A 20,024-nucleotide genomic window follows, 5' to 3' on the forward strand; every position below is an offset into this window, starting at 1 on the left:
AACCTTCTCATAGTTGATTTTTAGAGAATAATTAATAAATGGCTTACTTTTGTCTACTGTAACACATCTTAGGTGTCAAGGTTGATTTCAGGTTAACTGACAAGCTAAAGGTATGATGTGACAAGTCTTAAAATCCAACGACCTGGGCAATTTTTGTACTCTGGTATTAACAGCATAAGATACAAGCCAATGTTGGAAGCAGACTTCCTTCTCATGTGGTTTTGAGGGAGTTCTAAACTGGAAGGCAAACCACTGGTGTGGAGTAGGACTTCTTGTAGCTCCTTGGACTGCTTTTTAGCACCCAACTACAGAAGCAGGGACAGCCTCCAGATCCTCTTTCAAGGATGTGTCTACTAAATTGGTCTGCATTAGTCCCCAGGTTAGATACTGAGTTACTTATAATTTCTGATGTCATCAGTTACTGATTTGATAAGATGAATTGCTAGGCGTCAAAGTTTTATTTCTAAAGCAGGGCAGTCAGGTAGAATTTTGGTAAGTCTTTAAATATACAATTTTATATGCATAAATTTAACAAGCTGACTTAGTGACACTAAGAGTCGTTGCACCTGTTAGAAAACCTAGGTTTGTCACTACTTTAATTTCTCCTCAGTATCAAAGGAGATACTCATATTTTCCATAAAAAGGAAATGATAGAAAGGACTTTAAAAAATGTTAGAGAAATCTTCTTCTAGATTTTTGAAATATTATTTTGCTCTATACATGTCACATTTTTCTATTTCTTTATCACTATATGATAAAGGTATGCTGTTACCACTACTATTGCTGTGATGTCAGAATATCACAAAAATATTTTAGTACATTTTGAAATAATTGTGGACAGCTGCTAAGTAAAATATCCCTCCTTTTTTTCTCCCAAATGTCTCTTGGTCTAAAAATAAATTGGCAGAACTTGCTTATCTAGACATGTATATACATTTCAAATGTAAACATACCCAGCATGATAAAAAATAAATGAAGGTAATACATTTTTAGCTGTAAAAAAGGTAAAATGCAGTATAAAATAGTGAAATCCTTCATTTCTTAAAACAGAATCTTAAAATTAAGATATATTTCCCCATGGGAATTTTTGTTCAACAGTAAGCTGTTTTCCTAAAACATTAACAGAATTAATACCATCTCTTTTCCTTCCTTCCTCTTTCTCCCATCACCTCCTCCAAAAGGGAAGAATTTAGTAGTAGCTTAGCACATAAAAATACATCTAAATCAAAGATCTCAGGTGGTAATTAGAAACCCATCTCCTAATGAAAAAATTAAAAAGGACATTGTATCAACATCCCACTACAGCGCTGTGCCCTCTGGTAAAACAGGTATTGTGGCTGTTCTGAACCAAAGAACACTGAGCACAGTTTATTTGTGACACAGCTTTATTTCAAGTGCTACTTAAAATTCAGAGCTGTTTCTCAGATGTTACACATCACAGCAACTGCTCTATGAACTACTGCCTTTCTGTACATATTAGAGCCCCACTCCCAGGTTCTCCGACTGCCTCGGCTGTTCAGTCAATACAAAGCACTGCAATTACAGTCAGTTTTATTTCTCCTGGATTTAGTTGCTTGGAAGAAGTCATCACGTGTTGCCCTCACCAGCTTCCTCAGAGAACGTACATGCTTTGAAGCAGTAGTTCTTTTAACATCACAATTTTCTTATTTCTTCTGTTCTCTGTTAATGAGTGTTGGGAATTTACCTTTTTCCTACCTTCCAGGCTCTTCAGCCTAGTTACAGATTGTATGAATAGATTATTATTAATTTAATTTGATTTCATTCTTGTTTGCAGAACATTCGTTTTGAAATAAAAGGAATAAATGTTTCTAGACGTTCAGCTTTAAATTCTTGGTGAAAATGAAGCTGACAGAAGTTTTCTTTGTCCTATTCTTGTTCTTTTTTAGAGCATGTTAGTCACTGGTTATCTAATTAATCTAAGTGTCATGAGTGATTTGAGGGAAAATCGTAGGGATTTTTTGTTGGATTTTTTTGTTGGTTGGTTGGTTGGTTTTTATTAAGGAAATAAACTGAAGAAGAAATTCAGAAATCTTAAATTCCAGGATGTAGAATCACATTGACACTCTCTCAGGTTATTGTGAACTGGAAAAGCTTTCATTCTGCAGCTGTATCTCGCATAACAACCTTTTGCCTGAATAGTAAAAGTATAAGCAATTTCAAGCTGGACCTCAGAAAAAGAATCATCTGCAGCATCCCAGACCTTTAGCAATGCATGCAATCATCTTAACAAACCCTTAGAAAAAGAAGAAAGCTTTATTTCCGAGTCTCCTAAGTGCATTCTCAGTTTTGGCAGTGATTTTCATGGTCTCTGCATGGTGAATAAGCTCTTTCAACTGCTCTCAGCTTCCTTCTTCTTAAGCACTTTGGCTGTTCTCTTGTTCCTGTATTGTGAGGTACAGTGAACTGAAAAGTCTGGGAGTTTACCTGTACTGTTTTTCATTGTAGTGGTGTATGATTTATGACTCCTTTTATTCATCTTTTTTGAAGACAAGCACATTCTTCATCCTTGGCCCTACTTCTTACTCAAAACCTTGCTGGACAGCTTTTAAATTGAAAGTTTTACCTACGTTTTCTGCAGGCCTATCTGACGTCTTGCCGGTTAAACTAGTTTAACTGTACTTAAAATCTTAAATTAGCATTGAAAAACAAAACATACTGCAGAAGTGATGACACACTCTAGACACACACAGTTTCTAGTTTGAAACTGCTGTTCAAGATCACAGAACCAGGTGCTATTGAGATTGTTACGTGATTGCAGCAATAAGAGAACTAACTCATGTACACCAGGTTGTTATAGCTCAGTTGGACACTCCAGCTGACTCTGCTGACTCCTATGTGATGCCTCCAGAGAGAGCTCAACAGATGAAGTGTTTTTTGTATGGTACACACTTCTTTTAATGATGGAAACATGATTTAATCTAATTTCCTAGAAGAGTTGTATTTGAAGCCCTGCTATCTTAATAAAGCAATTTGCAAAAGAAAATTCTGTTTAAAACTGGAATTTCACAGTTTTCTGTTTCTGGTGACTTAGTAAAATGTCAGGTTATTTTAATCTCTTCTAAAAAGAAAGGCTGTTGAAAGGGAAAAGAGTCTGGGGTTTTTTGTTTTGTTGGTTCAGGTTTTGTACCTATATTTGCAAAGAAACTTATGTGTCTGGCTCTAGTAGCAGCTTAAGATCAAAATAGCAGCGTAACTGTTTACTCTTGGAAGAAAAGCTGGGGTTTCATTTTGCAACTCTCACTGAGGCAAAAGGATCTGATCACATGAAGCTTTCCAGCAGGACAGCACGTTCCTAAATTCAGTGTGTACTCTTGAGTACACTACATATGTAGTGTTAAGAAAGCTTATTTCTTCAGTGAACATAGCTTTCCAGTTAAAATTCAGTCTTTATCCCCTTTAGTGTTTGTACTTGCATCTGGAGTACAAATTGGGTTCTTTTTTTATCGATTTTGTGCTTTTACCTTTTAGTCCATGAACATGCCATAAGGCTTACAAAAGATCCAGGGTGGCTTGTGAGCACTGTAGTACAAAGGACTGAAAGCTTTTTCTTTCCTTCCTTATGGAATTCAGGGTTGAAACTGAGGCATTTAAGTACAGTTGTTGAAAACCTTCTGTTGTGAGCAGAACTTGAAAAGAAAACAATACTGTAGCGAGTCACTTGTTCTTTTATTGCTTCTCCCTGTGCAACCTGCGTTTAGCTGTTTATTTTATGCTGATTAAACAGACTCCTTTCATTAACTGCACTTCCTTAGATATTGTTTCTTCTGCAAACAAGACAAGTGCCAAAAATAGTCATCTTTTGAGCTTTGTTCAACCTGAACTTTTGCTAAGCCATTCCCATGTGCTCTGTAAATAATAAATATAATGTGATTCCATTAGTCTAATCATTCTAGCACAGAAGGAGGATATTTAACCAAGTCAAAAGCACGTTTGCTAATGCATCCTAGAGAAGCATGAGCAGCTGGTTAGTGCGAGAAAGAAAAGTAAAAAAAAAAGGGGTGCATAGTTTTCAGACCACTTTTTTTCTATTCATTCTTTGCATTACCTTCCACTCTTTCCTAAGTTCTGAAAATATTTCTAGGTCGTGGGTTTGCCGTTTTTCTTTTCCAGGAGAAAATTTTCTGTCATTCAAGGTAACATTTTTTTGTGTGTGCGTTGTATTATTCAGGATAATAGAATACTATGGCATGGGCTATGTGTGCAGTGCTGGGGAGATGCCCAGTTTTCCCCAGGAAAGGACTGATAGGGAAACTTATTAAACCAGCCATGAGCTGTGTCTTGCAGAGCCACTTGGGTACTTCTGCACTACACTTCTTGTGTCAGGTTTACTCCCAATGGCACAGTGCCATCCCCCAGCTCTGCACTGATATACATGTGTTGTGTAAAACACATGTATATCACCACTGGGTCAGAACCAACTGCCCCTCTAATCAGTAATAAATGGTATATTAATAAGTTATGATATATTCGTTTTTGTTTAATAATACCTTGCCTTGTGTTTTCCCACCACTGTGGTTGGGGAATATAATTTAGGAAGGAAAGTAGTGTTATTTAGCATCTGAATTACTTTCAGTCCTGGCAAACACTGAGCACACTGACCTTGATCCAGCTGATTGTTTAAATACATGCTGGTCCAGTGGTTCTCCTTTCCGGCTTGTGAGACACATTGCCAAGCTCGAAATTAAAGAAAACAGTACAGTTCATTATTTCATTGTTGCTTTCCTCACCCTAACTGTTTCATCACTGGCAGAAAAAAAACCCTCCACATTCCAAGCCCTTTTACTCTCGCTTCTGAATACCTGACTTCACATTTTTATAGTGAATTGAAGCATGGGAAGTTTTATTCCACACTGACTCTTAAACTGTGTTTGGATGTAAAATTAGTGTGCACTTCCTGCAGTGTTTCCGCTGTTGTTATTGTAACTTTATCTCACACTTCATTGCTAACTATACCTATTCTAGATAGCCCCATGTATTCTAATAGAGATGTTAAATTTTTTTTAATTAGTCTTCTGGATTAAAGGTCTATACTGTAGCATCTGCAGTTTACCTCATTTATTTCAAAGTGAGTGAGATTTATTTTAGGCTTTTCAGGTCTAAATTTAAAAAAAAATAATTCTTTATTTCTGATTAAATCAAAGTGAAACTGTCCCCTACAATAATATGTTTCATATAAGAAATTTTTTGGATTTTTGTTAGTTGAGCAAACCCAAAATTAGTCTCTATAGGTCAATGTATTCTTGAAATCCTACTGAAATGCATCCAACAGAAACTCAAACACATCCAAGAAGCACTGAACCATCATTTATTTATTGTCCTGGCTCCATACTACAGTAAACAAGAGTTGCTCAAGTGTTTTGTATTTCCAGTAGTTCTAGATCAAGAAATACTGGATTCTTAAAAATGCATGCAAGAAACTTTGCAAGTACCAGATGTGTTAGATAAGATGGCTGAAATCAATGGGAAGACTGCATAGCTTTGCTTTGTATTTAGCCATCCAATCAAACACAGAGATATAGTTCAGGAGAAATAAGATAAGAATTTGAAAAATTAATGAAAGGCTTAGTTGACTTAAATCTCCTGTCAAGATCAGTAACAGATTTACTTTAGCTTTTGAAGAAAGAGTGTTTAGGATAATCTGGAATTATTTAAAACTAATTGTACATTTTATTATCAAACCATCTGGGGGAGAATAAATATTGCTGTTAAGTCATTAATGAAAATGAGTAAAACAGTTCATAAAAACTTAACTGCATATGTTTTTCTAGAGCCAGTTTCTTTTTATATTTTCAATAATGGCCTTAGTAGCAGAAGTCCTGGCTGAGGGTAAATTAGATTTGAAAAATACCTCTTATTTTCATGAGTAACAAAGTTGGTATATAATTTGTAATCAGTGCATCACCAGTACTTAGAAGTGAACTCCAAGGCTTCTGCCCTCCTTTTTCCACTTTCTTTCCACTCTCTCTTGTCATCTCCATCAGTTTTTCTTTGCCTGCTTCTGGCTTGTTGGAGAAACTCAAGGGTGGTGTCTGTGGAGCAAAGCTTGTCATTGCTGAAATGTCAGACCAAGTGGATTTCTATACTGGCATTATCAAAAGTCCTAAAAATCTATCAGTAGAGTGGTCTGTAGGAGCAGCAACAACAGGAAAAATCTGAGGGTGACCCTGTGAAGGCCAGGATGCTTTGGGAATGGAGCTGGTACCCAGGGCTTGGATGTGGTACAATTTAGGTGGGGGGACTGGCAGATCCCAGCACAGAGAGGGGGTGTGGGGGTCCCTTGCTTGGATTATTTTGGTCCATCTGCTCAGTCTGTCTGTTGAGTTGCTAAGGGAGCTGGATAAACCACTTCTGCTCCTCATCTGTAATGTAAGGGATGACAGCATTTCTGTGGTGAGTGAATATAACCCAGATATGAAACAGTGAAAGAGGCAAGCAGTATTGTTTTGTCTGGGGGTTTAAGATGGAAAGAAGAAAATTCTGGACCTGATCTGAGGAAGGTTAGCCACGAAGACCAAAATTAGGAGGTGCCTTGCTCGTTCACATTACTCCTACCCCTGTGATGCTCACGAAGTATTCTTTAGGTCCACACAAAATATTCTCCTACTGTTGAGGAAGTAGGCTTGATGACTGGAATGAAATTCATTGAGAATATTGCTGATATTCTAGACCAAGATGAGCATGCCTTGTTGACATTTTCAACAAAGTTTGTTTCAAATTTATACAAATTTGTTTCAAACGTACACACTTTAACACCTCAAAGATCACTGAAAAACTGAAAGGAAGTCTTTAGTTCTGTGATTTTGTATTTCTTCTGTAAATTCTGAAAATCTTTTATTTAATGTTCTTCGTGTAAGGCAAAATGTAGTATTTCCATTCGAATTACCGTATTTTTCTAGCACTGCATGAAAGTATATAAACAGACATGCTCTTATTCTAAAAAGATCTGAACAGACTGTTGAAGGTTTCCCTCCCATTTTACTTGTCTGATTTATAGCTGGAGTTGGCAGCAATGTCTATAGCTAAAGTTTCTTAACACTTTCTGTTACCACGTCTGTTTTCAATTGCTTATAATTCTGCCAGCTTCAGCTGCTTCCCAGTGCTTTTAGACCTTTTGGCTTGGCCAGTGGTTTTGAGCTTTTATGATACTGGTGAGTTACTTCAGAAGTTTTATGGACCTCATCCTGAGCTGATCTAAATTTGTGTAACTTGAACACTGGGCTTAGCTATACTTTCCTGGATATAATGCTACAGAAAGAAGCCCAGCTGGTTTTATTTATTTTTTAGAGAGTTGTGATGTGAATGAGAATGAGACAGACAGTAAGGAAAATGGGAGGAAGTTGGGCTGGAAACTCTACAGTCATGACATGTAGTAACTTCTTTCTATTATTCTGCCTTTTCATGTTGCACAAGCATGTGGATTCCATTTGACTGTAGCCAGCTCTGCCCTTCATCATGCTCAAATTTCTTGCTATTGCAAAAACAAGCCTGAGGGGGCTATCCTAAAGGAGGAAAACTTCAATAAGTAACCCGATGAATTTTTCACTGAATTCCTACACGGAAGAGGTGGTTGAAAGGGTTGCCTCATTTATTTAAGAAGTCCTGCATTTGTGCTCCCCAAGACTGAGCTCCCCGTTTGCTGTAGGAGCGGATCCTTTGGGATACCTGGATTCCTGCAGTTTATGTGCCATAACACAATGTCTGTATAAGGAGGTTCCCCTTATACAGATGGGGATGCCAGAGAATGGCAGCACTTAGTGGTAGATGCTAAAGTCTGATCCAGCAGAGAGGGTTGCTCCACTTCCCATGGCTGAACATATAAAGGGGTTGACATGTTTAGTGCCTTAATGGCTAACATAGGATTTTTCTTAATTTTGTGAATAGAGAATGCTACTTTAATCAGGAGAATTTTGAGTCCCACAGTGGTGTTTTAGCTTTAGAAACTGTACATAATCCATTCATTTTGATTTTTTTTTTCTTCATTTTTGTGATTTCAGCTTTTGGACTTCATCTTGTTTTCTTAACATCTTTTTTATTCTTTAGTGATCTTAAAACAGTAGTTTGTTATTTTCAGTCTGTACTTGCTCTATTACAGTCACATACAGGTTAAAGCAGACAAAGTCTCAGTGTAGTATACTGTATTTATTTAATTTCCAGTACTTCACTGAAGGTGTCAGTGTTTTCAAGGAGACTCTAGTGTTGTGTCAGTCTTATTCAGTAAGTACTATGGCTAAAATATACATGCATCAAGTTGCAGAGGATACTTAATTAAGTCCTTTATTAAGGTTCAGTTTACTTATCTGAGCTGTTAGTATTTAAGTCACATATAATTAGTAATGCAGCAGTAAAATCAAACTGTTGCATTTTTCTTTAGAAAAGGGCTCTGGATAGGGGCTGAGAGAGGGTCTGAACCAGCAGCTTTTTGTTCCTGTCAGAAAAATCTGGTTCAGTTCAACCATTTTAGACATGTTATGTTCTGTAAGATTAAGTAACTTACCAAGAAGATTTATCCAAAGGAAAAAAAAAGACGTGCACAAAAAACCCCAAGTATAGATTATTTTGAGCCTGAATCCACTGTTGAGTGTGGTTCTCATGGTGTCAGCACCTCTGGCCTGGCCTGGCCAAGGACATGTGGCTCTGGGAGGAGAGGTGCTGCTTTCAGTCAGCACTGCTGCTGCTTGGCAAACAGATTCAAACGGAGCTATCAGGAAGAATTTCTGCTCATGAAACTGCTTCACGAAAGGTATTGATGGCTAGTGAGCTTGTTTAGACCAACAGATCAATATTTTGATATTATCACTGCATTCAGCTGCTTGCACTCTGCTCCCCAGGAGAGCCAGTACCAGAGCGAACTTTGCAAGTACTGTAACTTTGTAGAGGAAAAATGATCAAATTGCCTGATAGAGTTGCAGTGTTGTTTCTCAGGAGGCTCACTTTTTATCAATTTACGAAAAATATAATTCCTAGATTTAAGACCTCCAGGATGTGTTTGATTTTAGTTGGGTTCTTGAATAGGCTATGTCTTTGGTTTGGTCTTTCAAAGGCTGTTGTAATTTTTCCAAACACACTTCTTCTTTCTCCTTTCACCATTAAGAATTGTTTCCTTTCTCTTCCTTATCCTCTGATAAATTCCTGGCACTGGTTAATGATTGCATCTTTTCATAATATAATCAAAGCCTCTTACTATGTGGGGGATGCAGAACTTCACACTATTGGGTTAAGGCAAGCTGAGCAAGTAGGATGCAAGATGGAGCAGCTTTATCATGACTAAATTTCAGTGTTCTGAATTGTTTAAATTAGTTCTCTTTTTCTGTAAGTTAGTTTAAAAGGAATTTCAGAGCACAGTCACCTTCTCCTGGAACGTAGCTTTTCTGGCCATGACCTATTTCCTCTGACTCTAAAGGACTACAGCACACCTGGCAACTCCCTTCTGGGAGAGCAATCTGTAAAACTCCTTCTTCTGCCTAAGAGTCATGATGAAGGTGGACTCCACCTGAGCAACCTGGTCCTTTTGAAGATGTCCCTGAACACTGCAGGCAGGTTGGAACTAGATAACCCTTAAAAGCCAAGCCAAATAATTCTATATCTGCATCCAGCCATGTGTTCTAGAGAGCTCAGTAGCATGCAGCCTTCTGTTACAGGTATATTCCATTAACTGGTTCTCAGGCACTGAAATCAGGTAAATTAGGATGTAACTGGGCCACAAGGGTGTAGCTGATCAACCTGATGCTTGGTTGACCCCTTGGTAAACCAATGCAGTTCAGAGGGGAACAGAAAAGCAATAAATGGGTGAGGTAGCTAGTGGTGAACCACATCAGCCTGATGTTAAGTCAGATCAGTACCACAGTCACTGTGAGAGGCACAAGTGTTAATGTCTGGGAGAAAAAAGAGGGATAATCAGGAGACACCGAAGGCTTAGGTGAACTGCCTCTTACCTTTTCTTACCTTTTAAGTGTTGACTGCAATGGCCCTGAATTTTATAGCCTTTTTATGCCAACACAGACATGCAGTGTGGATTGTGTGACCCACAGTCTGGCCTGTCTTATTCTTGCGAAAAGTCTCCTGGAAGAAATAGAATTTGAACGAGAATGCAAAATGACTCTTAACAGGCCATGAAGTGCTGACAGGCTGCTTCTAACACAAACAAAAGCTCAAACCATCCAAAGCTCACACTTGATTTTGTATGTTTTTGGATTTCAACTCCCCCCAACATGTGTAGATGTCATACAAAATATTACACTTTGAGAATGTTTCAGGTTATCAGTCTGTTACTTGCAGGATTAAAAATCTGTCTTAAAAGATATTATGATCTGTCTGGAAGGCTGGTGAAAAAGTATCCTTCTCATAGTTGTTAATCTCCACATCTGCCCCTCCAGAATGCTTTCATGTGATCTGTCCCTGTTGTTTTTTAAGCTCATGTGACTGATGCTAGATAAAGATTATATAGATCAAATGGGAAAGAAGTATGATTATTTTACATACAATATAAAATTCAAAAAGCATGCTTTCATCTACCCACTCTTTAAAAAAAAAAGGGGGGGAGCAAGAAAGGTGTCAGACCTTACTTAGGGGATAATTATCTTCTCCTGCACAGTGAGTTATAGAAGAAACATTGAACTCATCAATATGAGAATATCCCCCCAAGTTATAATGTGGAAAAAAGTAGAGGGTTGAAACTAAGAACAAAGGCTTGTCAGACTAAAATGGATACAGCTGTGTGTACAATTTTAATGCTGTTCATAAGGAATTACACTAAGACTTCTCCAAAAGGAATCGTGTGATCACCAAGGTGGAAATTAATGGAATTTAGAAATACAGCAATAGAGGGGGTGGGGACGTGGGGTTTATTCAGTGAATTTGAACACCTTGTCCTTGTTTAGGTATGTTGTACTGTTACTACTTGCACTTTGAACACTGAAACTCAGTTGGGCAAGGCTTTCTGTGAACCTCATGTCTGAGACTGCAGCAGCTGTTGGGATGTTGGAAGGTGCACACACACTACAAGCAGCCCTGCCCTAAAACCTCAGAGAAGTGTGGAAGCTATTAATTGATGCACTCAAGGTTTTAAAAGAAAAGCTTCTTCATCTCTGACTGTTTTTCCTGTGTTTTGGTAATATTAAGTGATTTCCTGAGCTACTTCTGTGGTAAGAATACTCAGTAATTCAACACATGCAAAGCATAGGAGAGATTCTGCTGGAGAAAATCACTTAAAAATTCCTGTTAATTTTGCACACAGTTAACATGGAGTGTTGGCCTTGCTTAGTACTGGTCAATATGATTGATAGATTTCTTTCTGGGCAGTCAATTTAGTTTATTGGGGACTTTTAAACAGTGACTGATAGCTCTGTAAGTCAAAGAAAGAGTAATTTAAAGGACTGTCAGAAAAAGTACTGAATATAAAATAACATTCTTTTGAGATTGAAGTGGTACTAAAAAGTTTCATGAAGGCAGTAAATCGTTGCACTTTTCTGAGAAAGAATGTATAGCCAGAAAGTTTCAAGTCTTATTTGAAAACCCATCAGGTTGGGGGCTTTTTGTTTTTTGTTTGATATCTGTTAGGATATAAATAGCTTTGTTTTTTTTTTTTTTTTTATTCCTAAACTATCAGTTAACATGTTGTACCAGAATTTAAAATAAAGTTCAAATGTTACTACTAGAAATAAAGTGGTACATTTACCTGTCAGAAAACAAAATATATAATTCCCGAGGACTTCGCTAAAAGCATTCACTTTTCACTGGGCAGAAGGTATTTTTAACAGTGAAAATGATAGAAAAACCCCAGACTTCTATGGTTGTGGAATGCTGGTCTTGAACAGCTTCCTAAAAGTGCTTTGGTTGTGTGAGTTATATACTAGTAAAGGCAGGAAGGCACCTTTAGGGTTTGCCTGGTCCAACCTCCTGCTCAGAGCAGGGTCAGCCAGAGCAGGTTGTTCAGGACCATGTCCAGTTGGGTTTTGATTGTGTCTGGGGATGAAGATGAATTCTTCAGGATTTCCTGTTGCTTACTTAAAATACACTCTGTTCTTGCTACTGGCTGTTGTAAATATTATTGCGAGTTTAGCTCTCTCCAGATATTGTACATTGAATTCAGGTGACAAACTTGAACAGTTCTGCCTGGGAGCTACACACACAGTTCCACAAGTTTCGTGTTCCTTTGCACCTTGGCATTTTTGGGGGGATGTGATCTCACAGGCAGCCAGGATCTCTTTAAAGGTGGAATGATCCACGAGAGGAAATGATCCAGCATTTCTTTCTTTCCACTTTGGTCCGCAAACTGGGTTCATACCCAATACCACACTTGGTATTACTGTATGGGCACATCTGCTGCCACATATGGGATCTGATGCAGCTAAAAAGAAACTCCTGTGTTTCTCTTTTCATTTTGTTTTGTAGGGTTTTGTGTTTGTGTGTTTCTGTTGTTTTGTTGGGGTTTTTTAAGGGATTGAGATTTAGTTCTCCATGGAAGCTGTTGAAAGCTTGAAGAGAAGTAGCCAAGATGCCTTTGGTGCGCTGAAGCATCTCAAGAAAATTTACCCTAAATACAAAGGCTAGTTAGGAGGTCTTTCATTCCTATGCCCTGCATTTTTTTTTATTATTTATGTATTTTTGTCCTTTCTGTTTGTCAGTCTTGGTGTCCTTACAGTAATCGCCCCTGTGAAATACAGATGTAGCTGCATGAACCTTCATAGAATACCCTGAGTTGGAAGGGACCCACAAGGAACATAGAGTCCAACTCCTGGCCCTGCACGTGACAGTCCCAGGAGTCACACCATGTGCCTGAGAGTATTGTCCAAACACTTGAACTCTGGTAGGATTGGTGCCGTGATCGCTTCCCTGGGGAGCCTATTCCAGTGCCAATCACCCTCTGGGTGAAGAAACTTTTTCTAATATCCAGCTTATCCAAGCAGCGCAGAGGAAGGGGGGCTGTGGTCAGTCCGTAACAGCTTCTCTCTGCAGTTCCCTCCTCATGCTTTTGCCCTGCTCCAGGGTGGTTACTTTTAATGGACTCTCCTCCTTCAGGATGAAGTGCTCCTGCGTGTGCCCTTCATGGCCTGCAGTTTCCTTCAGGGAACACCCCCCTGCTGCAGTGTGGGGTTTTCCACAGGCTGCAGAGTGGATACATGGATACCTGTTCCACCATGGTCTTTCCAAGAGCTGTGGGGAATCCCTGCTGGGACACCTGGAGCACCACCTCTGCCTCCTCGGGGCTGTTTCTTGCAATTTTCTCCTCACCACTGGGCAGATTGTGCCCTCCCTCACCCAGGCTGTCCCTGAGGCAGTACCATCGTGGCTGTGGGGCTCAGCTGTGCCCTGTTGTGGGTCAGTTGGACCCAGCTGTGCCCACAGCCACGGCGGCCCTTCTCAGAAGCTGCCCAGCAGCCCCCCAGTGTCAGCCCCTGGGCACCTGTGCTGAACACAAAATGTCAGTAATTCCACTGGAAATTAAAAAAGCATAAGAGATTGTATGAAAAGACTTTGTTTACCTCTCCCCAGATTTTGGGGGGATGAAAGTGTGGAGGTCTACTGCCATTTCTGTGAAAATGCAGTTAGCATCACATAGCAGACAGATCCATTTGTGCTAATCAGGCAATTTTGTTACCTTAACTGATTAAATGTACCAATCATTTTTTTTTTAATAAAAGCAGTGTTAGGATGTTGGTTTTTATATCGAAAGACAGCTAGCAGACATGCAGCAAATTAAAATAGTTTCCTTTCTTTAATTTCATTAATAAGAAACAAAGATTTTTCTGCTCTGTTCAAGATGTGCCACACCATTCTCTGTGGATTTTCGTGGCTTATGTTTTTGTGATGCTTGGGATGGGGACAGTAAAGGACTTTGAGGAAGTTTTGGAACAGGAATTTTAGTCATTGACTTTAGGGCAGGTAAAAAGCCTGTAGAAATAGTCATATGGTATTTTATGTGCACAGAGAATTTCCAAATAGTAAATGTCATTTTTCATCTTATTTCTACCTATTTGAAATAAATGTACAAATACGATAGTAAAAAGAATATATGTCAATTATGTTGGCATTTATACCTGCTAGAAATAAGTTCAAACACAGGAAGACAAAGCTATTGGGTAGCTAGAAAGTATAAAAATGTTATTATTCCCTTTTTCTACAAACTTGGCAGAATATGTGGCTCATTTGTCAGTGTTCCTGCTTGTCTTCCTTGGTGTGATGTTGCATTGCTCAAACAGTTGATCAGTGACCTGTACAAATCGATGGGCTACCTCTTCAATATTTGACAGGGAGGTATGGATGGGTTGCATGCCATCAGTCAGTTTGTCTGTGCTGCTAATGAATATTCTTGACCACAAGACACCAACGATCAGCGAACAGGAAGCAGCCCAAGGCTGCTTTTCTGTCTTATGCCTTCTTTGTGTCTATCTTAAACTCCATCAGGTTTACGTGCTGAAAGGAGTGGCAATGACAGGATGATAATTTCTGATCTCCTCTAACATCAGTAGGTCCTGCAAGTATATGTGAAAAAAGAGAGGTGGAGGAGGAAAAAAAGTGGACATCTGAGAGGAAGGCTTTGTGTTTGAGGTATTCCTTCTCTTGCCTCCTTTGAATCTACTTACTTATATAGAAAACTGCTTTATTATACAGGAACCTTCTTGCCTTTTGCTGTTGTTTACAGGGTCCTAATGTAGTTCACTGGGATCTGGATGTGCCTGTGTTTCCATGATAATTTAACTGTGGAAGGGCTGCTCTTCCAGATCATTAATCTACTAGTTTCAAAGCATCAGAGTGTGTCAAGGGCTCCACTTTCAGAAATAATGTATATTTATAAATCACTTTGAATTGGGTGAGTTTTGGCTCAGGGGACAAGGCTTGTTGGGGATTCTTCTTTACTTTATTAGACTATGTGACACAGTTGGAAAATGCAGATTCCTTGGCTCTCAGGCACCAAGGTCAGAAACAGCAAAATTCAAACTAATCACAGAAGAGAAGAGTTGCTTCAAGCTTAACTTAATTATATTAGGGAATTAAAGAGAAAACTCTTGTTGGTACTTTTTAGAGCAGGGGTGAATGTGAGCAAGTGGAGACTTGATAAGGTCATAGAAAATCTTTAATGCTTTGTAAATGAAAAGTACTGAGAAGAGTGAAATGCTTTTAATAGCAAATCTCTTGCTGTCAGGAAGAATAGTTCTGAGACCAAAGGAGGTACAAAGGCTGGCTTCGTCAGTCTCTAAAGACTCACACACTCCCATTCATCCCTGCAGCTTAACTCCCTGCCCAATTTCTAGTATATTTTTATTTAAAGTCAGTTGTACTTGCCTTATCCTCATTTATTCCTTAGTAAACTTTTAAGCCATCCTGAAAATTTGTTATGCTTTCACCAACTCTTCAAAGCAACAGGTTTTGGAACAGATTGATGCTGTGTGATCGAGGAGAAATCATTTAGACTAAAAAGTTAGTATTAGGAAAAATTATTGTTGATAGAGGCTTCTTGTGAGTGCTCTATTATTTCTGTAGTTTTATAGATACATTTTTATAAAGAAAATAAAAAACTATTTCATCATTTACCATCTAAATTATGCAAAGATATGGTTATTTAATAGAAAAAAAACAGGAAAAAATGTAGCCTGTTTTAAATTAGTAAATCAAACAAAGTACAGATGTCTCTCTGCTTTGCCTTTTGCAAAAGGGAAAGGGAACATCCAGTGGCTATAATTTTTTTAATTTTCATAGCTTGGTCATGTAAAGACATTAGTTGTTTAAATACTATTTCATTTATGTTGTACTTATAATGAGCTTCATATAGGTGGTATGGACTAGAAATTTTATGTGGTAATTGATTAGGGATGGGAAGAAAGAACAGGAATACAACAATACAATCTGGAAAGAATTTTAAAAATGCTGGAAATTAAAAAGCAGTTGTTGATGACTCTACTCCCTTTTTAAAATTAATTTGACCAAAAAACTACATGCAACAAATATGAGACCTGACCAGGAGTTAATATGTACACCATAGGGCTGGGCAGAACTTTTGACACAACTACAGAGACTCCAAGGTACAATTCTGATTGCTGAAAACTTTAAATTCCTAATAGCACAGAATCCTAGCTTTGTGAGTAATGCTCACAAAGATTTTAGGATGATTTTGCATGTCACAGCATCATAGAATGCTTGAACATTTGCAGGGATGGGACATCTACCACCATCCTCAGTAACCTGTTCCAGGTTACCCTCATAGTAAAAAGTTTCTTCCTTATATCCAGACTAAATAAGACCCTCTTTTAGGTTAAAATTATTACCCCTAGTACTTTCACTACAGGCCTTACTAAAAAGTGTGTCCCCATCTTTCTTGTGGAGAGGGGCTTGACCATCTTTGTGGACAAAAAGCAGGACACGGATCGAGAAACATTCAGTGGCAGCCCAGAAGGCCAAGAGCAACCTGGGCTGCATCAAAGGCAGTGTAACCAGCAGGTCGAGGGAGGACATTCTGTCCCTCTACTCTGCCCTGGAGAGACCTCACCTAGAGTGCTGCATCCAGCTCTGGGGTCCCCAGCACAAGAAAGGCCTTGACCTGTTGAAACCAGTCCAGAGAAGGGTCACTAGGTTGACCACGGAGCTGAGAAACCTCTTTATGAAGACACAGACAGGGTTGTTCAGCCTGGAGAGAAGATATTAGAGAGACCTTAGAACCTTAAGGAGACTGGAGAGGAACTCTTCACAAGGGCATGTAGTGATAGGACAAGGGAAAATGGCCTTAAGATGAAGGAAGGTTGGTTTAGATTAGATGTTAGGGAGAAGTTCCTTACTATAAGGGTGGTAAGGCAATGGAACAGGTTGCACAGAGACATTGTGGACTCCCCATCACTGGAGGTGTTCAAGACCAGGCTGGATGGGGCTCTGAGTATCCTGGTCTTGCAGAAGGTATCCCTACCCATGGCAGAGGGGTTGGAACTAGGTGATCTTTCAGGTCCCTTGCAGCCCAAACAGTTATTCTGTGACTCTTATAAGCCCCTTTTAAGTATTGAAAGGTCAGAGTAAGGTCTCCTTGGAGCCTTCTGTTCTCTAGGCTGAAGAACCCAAAGTGTCTCAGCCTTCCATCACAGAAGAGGTGTTCTATTCCTCTGATCATTTTTGTGCCACTCCTCTGGACCAGCTCCAATAGGTCCATGTCTGTCTTGTTCTTTGGACTCCAGAACTGGACACATTACTCCGGGTGGGGTCTCACCAGGGCAGGGTGGAGGGACAAAGTCCTTCAGAAATTGTCTAGTAGACTGATAAAAAACACCCAGCAATTTTGGTGTCAAAATGAAAATCGTAAGAGCTCAGGAAAGGAATTCTTCCGTTGGTAAACACACGGCATGAAGGAACAATTATAGATAAGAAACTGTCATTTTCCATAAACAGAATTTTTTTTCTTATGTTCCTTGTCCATCATTTTAAAAGTTACTATCCAAAATTATCAAAGCATATGTGCTTCCTTGTGCTTACAGCAACTTAAGGAATAGATTTTCAAATGCGTTGTGCGCCACTGATCCAAAGAAAGCGTGCTTCCACTTTTAAGTAGATACCAATTAAAGAAATAATTAGACGTGTGTGTATCTATAGAAAGAAAAGATAAAATTCCCTCCATTTAGATATGTAGAGAGAAAAAGGCTTGTTTCTTGTTCTGGCTTGAAGGCTCTAGACTGTACAGATGGCAGCATAGATTATATTTGATTTAGTCCAAAAGCAACATAAACTATTTATACAACAGAATTATTTGGGTATTTTACACCTTGTATAATAAAACATTTTCAAGTCTCTTTCTTTCTCAGTTTACTTTTCTGCCCATATTCTCAAGGAGACAAGAAGTATGGAATCTCTGTAGGAACCAGAACTACTTCTAGTATTATTAGTGTTGTTTCATCTTTGCAGCAATATTAAGTTGCATAAATATATACCTCATATCAGCAGAGTTGATGGGAGAGATTGAGGGCAACATGAAATGCAGTCCTGACTCATCACCAGAAGATTTAATGCACAATTTCTTTGATTGTCTCTATAAAAATTGGTAGCACTATATTGTCATACGCTTATTAGAAAAATGAACAACATGGCTCAAAAAAGGTGGGCAATTAATTAAATTATATGCTTGTTCATCTTGCAGGTCAGCCAGTCAGTTGTACCAAGAATTGCTTTGAAATCATGCATGCCTCAGCTCAGACCTTTTGCCTCCCTAGAGAATTTCTCAGGTCTTACTGTGTCTCACGCTTCCTGTGGATGCCAACCTAATGCTGGCTAATCCTGTTAGCATGGATAATAGATACAGTGATATCTGGAAATCCGAATCTGTATTCAGCAGTTCTAGGCACCAGCAAATTGAAATCTTTTTTGGCTCCTTGAAAAGGAGAGTAAAACGTGATTCATGGTTAAAATTAGTGTCACGTGCTTTGATAATTCATACTTTACAAGGCAGAGGGATAACTACAGCTAGGATTTAAAGTTTTTTCACCTGCCTGTAATACACTTTAGCTGTAGAGTTGAATTGTGTTTAAATGAGTTCTGTGCTTTTCAGCTTCCTGTGTTCCTGTATGTATAGTAGTCTACTTATTTAGTGCAATGTTCCTTTTGAATTTGATGTTTTCATGCAAATCTCTATCAGAATGATGCAACTGCTAAGGATTGGTTTGATTTTTTAAAAAAATTTGTTTGAGAAGGTGGAAAAAGATTTCTTCAGTTTAAGCATGCTGAATCTTCCAGAAAATGCCCAGACAGTGCAAAATCAATCAAAAGTTTCAAATGAAACTTTCATAACTCAGAAAGTTTCAATTGAAATTATAATATAGAAGTACGCTCTTTCAAATGTATTAATATTGCTTATCACTTGTACTCCAAACATATATATTTTTAATGACTTCATGCATTTTTTTTTCCTGAAGAAGTTTGAGATTAAAATTTTTTATATCCATATTCTATGTATTTCCTGGGATAATTGCTCAAAACCAGGATTTACAGTTGTGTAAATACCTGCAAGTGATGTCAGAGTTTCCTCAGATGCAAGTAGTCCAATTGGTAAGGACGTGAGCCACTAAGAGTCCCCAAAACAATGGCAAATGGACTCGTGCTCCTAACAACAAAACAACTGTGTATTAGGTAAAGAATGTACAGGGCAAAAGTACATCCTTGGCTACCTCTCAGCTGTTGCAAAGATTTTTCTGCTCTCCCTTCAAGGCAAGAAAAAAGATGTTTTTAAATTTCCTGTTAGCATTCCTTCTAGAAACTGGGATCTTTCCTTCTTGACAGGTGTCAACAAGTCTCCAAAGATGAAAATGGGGATCATACACCAAAAATCTAGCAGGATCAGGAGATCTGCTGTAATGACTACAAATAATACAAGAAAATATATTAGTATAATTTAAAGGAGAATGGAAGGCTTTCTTCCCTTTAAGCCTGATGTGAGAGAAAAAAAAATCCATGCTCTTAAACAAAATTAACCTCATTTAAATTGAATCAACTTTGGTTTTGAATCTGGAAGAAGGAAGGATTAGGTCACATTGTTAGATGCAAGGATCTTTAAATAGAGTATTTATGAAGGCTTAAAAATGTTAAGGATTTTTTAAATATATTAAATATAAATGCAGAAATTTCTATCCCATAAGTGAGTGTTAAATAGTTTTTTTTTTACCATCTCTGTAAAAGTGAAAACTATTTCCTCTCTCTTTGTACTGCTTTTCAACCTTCGCATTCAACAGAGAGGGAAAGAGGGTAGAGTTTATAAGGATGTTGTGTGGAAGGTCTTTTATTCTTGGCATCATGTCTCACTTATTATTAGTACGCTACCACAAACATCTCCAAGGCTTTGTAAGCCCTTTGGTGCAGGCTGCACATGTAGTAATCATTTCTGTAGAAAGTCTTCACATTATAAAGACATAAAAATGGAAGAAATTAAATAGGAAGGAACTTAAGAAGAAGCAAAAATATTCCATTTGTAAATGACTGGCATTTACTGACAACAGTATTTGTTGAAGGTTTTCATGATGGCATTTTAATGGCAAAGTTTG

The 20,024-nt window shown here is 38.3% G+C and overlaps 1 protein-coding gene across 3 annotated transcripts in view; it reads left to right on the top strand.

The window, feature by feature from the left end:
• ROBO1 (roundabout guidance receptor 1) overlaps positions 1-20,024 on the top strand; it is a 715,278-nt gene that overhangs the window by 274,144 nt on the left and 421,110 nt on the right. The window lies entirely within an intron of this gene.

The sequence above is a fragment of the Pipra filicauda genome, unplaced genomic scaffold, assembly GCF_003945595.2.
Source record: "Pipra filicauda isolate LSUMZ 115617 unplaced genomic scaffold, ASM394559v2 scaffold59_size3379749_pilon, whole genome shotgun sequence".
NCBI classification, from domain to species: domain Eukaryota; kingdom Metazoa; phylum Chordata; class Aves; order Passeriformes; family Pipridae; genus Pipra; species Pipra filicauda.